The 3,750-nt window shown below is 35.2% G+C and overlaps 1 long non-coding RNA gene across 1 annotated transcript; it reads right to left on the reverse strand.

Moving 5' to 3' along the window:
• Nucleotides 1-247: 247 nt before the first annotated feature.
• LOC108169618 (uncharacterized) lies at nucleotides 248-2,730 on the reverse strand. Its single transcript, XR_001785944.3, has 2 exons — nucleotides 1,900-2,730; nucleotides 248-704 (listed from the first exon to the last, which is right to left on the reverse strand). It is a non-coding gene; the product is annotated as an uncharacterized lncRNA (long non-coding RNA).
• Between the last annotated feature and the right edge of the window lie 1,020 nt (nucleotides 2,731-3,750).

Below are 3,750 nucleotides of genomic sequence, written 5' to 3' on the forward strand. Positions count from 1 at the left end.
TTTGACTTTGATTTACCTATTACTAAATGAGGTGTTTTCTAATTCTCTTTGACATCCTAGCTTGTATACATGGTGGTTTTTTGTTTGAATTATTAATTGCTGTCAAATTTACTGTTTTGTGCTTTTATGATCATGCAATTGATGTCCTTAGTTTTGGTTTTTTGTTTTCTACCACTGTGCTCCGATTTGGGTTGAGTTTCATAACCTTCAAAAGTTTCAAGTGATCTTCAACCTTGCAGTCAACAACTGGAAAAATCAACATTCTTGAAATGCTTCACTATTCTACAAGGATCAATGTCATAAACATATTCAACGACGTCACTGGGGGACCATTTTCCACAATTTGGGTTTTGCCAGTCTTCCCCATATGATCATCGTCGTCGCTGTTACTGCACACGATCAGTCGCCTCCACTTTACTTTGCAGCCACCGCCAGCGAAACCGTCAGCGGTGTCACACCTTGAGATGTGATTTGCAACATTAATCTTGCTCGCTTTCCAGCTGCTAAAGCTGATATAAATTCCATGCATTTTGGTTCTGTAATACCACTACTAGAGTTTCCATCCATTAAGTCTTGATCATTGTGATGCTTACAGTACTGCATTAAGTGAAATAACATGTTGCGACCTAGAAACTCCACTTGAACATGAGATCAGTTTCAGACATGAACTTCTCCAATTTATAAGAGTGATCACAGAGCCTCACCTGAGAATCCATCGTTATGACCATCATTCTATTACACTTCAAAACATGGAAACAGAGATTCATAAACCACAACCAAAATGCAGTATTGATTATAAGTTCACACACATTCAGACTGCAAATATGACTCATAACATAAACTGATATTAAACAGTCAATCACATAATATGCTCCCACTTTTCATAAAGACCAAAACAGAAATCAATCTTATAGGAAGGCAACATAACATTGACTTAAAACGATTTACTAATCATAAGCTTAAAACAGCCAAACTGTTTCCAAAGCATCAAACACAATTTCCTCTACAATAAGTCCACCATCCAAAACTACAAAACTTTTCTGAATATATGGAAAAATACAGCCTTGATTATAAGCTCTAATCAGAAATATCAGCATGCTAATTATGTTCATTCAATTAAGACCTTCATGTTTTGTTATTGAAATTTTGACAAAATCAAACAAAACCCAGATTTTAAATCGTGCACTAAGACAGATATGCATACATATATTTCGCAAGGTATAAAGCAATTGCAGTCTCATTCATGATTGATCATTCACGGTCTCCAGATTACTTTCGATAATTTCAATAGGATTAGTTCTTCGTGAGTTTCGTTATCGTAATTTTAATTTTTATTAAAAAACTTAACAGAACAATACGAATTATTAAACATACCTCCTGCAGATTTCAATTTGGAACAGCGCAGCGGAGATAATTATCCAAATTGAAAAAATTGATTTAAGAGTTGAGAGAATCACAAAACCCAGAACATGTTTTGATCGATGAAGTTGCTAATCAAAACCCCAAATTGGGAAAACAGCCTCAACCAATAGTTTTGCAGAAAAACCAATGGTAATAGTTTAAATATGTTTTGTCATTATCTGAAGATCACATACCAGAACCCGACTTCGAATCCTCAGGGTCGCAACTTAAGGAATTTTATTATTATTATTATTATTATTATTATTATTATTATTATTATTATTATTATGCTTTCGAACCATTTGATTTCAAGACTAAATTCATAAACATGTAAACCAGACTCTGATACCACATGTAAGATTAACAGGAATATATATATATATATACCTAAATTACTAATCACAAGTTTGCCAATTGAATCACCATAAATCAAGAACAAACTAATTATTACCATTAAACGTGTTTATGGAAAACTGATGTATTTGCAGAAACACTAACCTGCGGAACCCGATATGGAAGACGAAGCCATCGCAGCTGGTTGATCTAATAACCTTCTCCTCTTTAGCAAACACAAGTGCTTTCCAAACAATAGGTATTTGGTACAAAAGAAGCAGACATTGCAAGAGCAGTGATTATGATCATATACATATATATGGTCGTTCTAATCATTCCCCTATTAGAATTCTTATAGAACTCGAACAAGTAATCCATATTACAAGTGACCCTTAAAAGATAAAGTACAGAGATAAGTCCCTCAACAACAAGGACTTGTACTTATAATCCTACAAGAAAAAGGATTTCACTAGGCTTATCAACAGGACTATTCCATTCAAAAGATTTATACTACTCGGCTCTTTCAATTCATACTCATACTCTTACATTGCACCCTAAACTACTAAAACAATTTAGGAAAACGAACAACTTTATTAAAAAATTGGATACGAGTGCTGTGGTCGATTTAAGAGAGGTATGTTGTCGAGCTACTAGTAAATTGCACGTAACCCTAAAAGTATGTGCATGACATCTCTTTTGGGACTCGCTATGAATATATATGTTGTTGGGATTATTTACGCCCAACAGGTACAATTTACTAAGGAGAAAATATTTTGCATAAATGAAGTCGTGTTAGAAAATTACCAGCTGAAGAGTGTGCAAGTAAGCTTCCATGGCAGCTTGAGGACACCATTCCATGGCAGCTTGAGAACAATCGAATTGTTGCTGATAGAATCTCGAGGGGGTATTGTCAACGTACAACTTCAATTTTGTTCGAGGAGAGATTGATTTGATGAATGATTTGGAACTAAAATAGTTGATGGAGGCATATTTATAGATACGTGGGCAGTTGGAAAAATTGCTTCTCGACTTATAATTGGATTGTTTTATGTCAAAGGTGGTGGTGAGCTTTGACAATATCCCATCGTGCGATGACAAGTGTCACCGTGCAGAATCTGAAATGCATGCATTAGGTGAAGTCGTGGCTGACTCTGGGGGATTTGATCATGTTACTAACTGGTGGGAAAAGGAAACAAATCCAAAGGAACGAAGAAGTTGCTTGTTTCTCAGACATATTGAACGTGGGAGGTAGGAGATACTTGACACCTGGTGCTGCCAAACATGCCCTCTGCAGGACATGTGTAGCTTATTATCAAATATAAGATACGTGGCTACACTACAGGAATTTATCCACATTTCGTCTAATGGTCCCAATCAAACCTTGGAGAGATCTTTTAATGTTCCCCTAACATGGGAACGATAGGCCTATAATTATATAAGTGGAGATAAATTTTTTATTTAAGTGTTTTTCTATTTGAATAATGACATATGACGTATGTATTGATATTTTGAACATGTTGATGCACAAAATCAGAAGTTTTGGAACAACGTAAATCCGACTGTGAATCTGCAAGAAATGTAAATAACACAAGATGTATCGTGATTCACCCAAGGTTTAGGCTACGTCTACACTGATTATGTATTTATCTGAGGGAGAGAGAGCTCTGAGAGTGAGAGATTTGAGAGGGGGTGAGAGGGCCTAGGAATTGGCCTCCTTTAATTATGAGGGTGAGAGGTCATTTTATAGAATAAGAGCTCCTCACTTACTACATATTTGCTCATTTATTTATCACATAATTACATTTAAGTCATTCGAGTATTTGTACGATATCTAAATACGAGACTTTAAATATGGTATAAACAGAACATATTAAAAAATAATCTAAACCTTGGAAGAGAAGGGATTGACCCTGTTTATCATAAATACATACAGCTCACCCTTTGTATTTATGTGACAAAATCATTTACTTGATTTTTATGAACAGGACCGTCTAGTTTGTGCAACTTACGGTACGT

This window comes from Malus domestica, chromosome 05 (assembly GCF_042453785.1).
Source record: "Malus domestica chromosome 05, GDT2T_hap1".
Classification (NCBI taxonomy): Eukaryota; Viridiplantae; Streptophyta; class Magnoliopsida; order Rosales; family Rosaceae; genus Malus; species Malus domestica.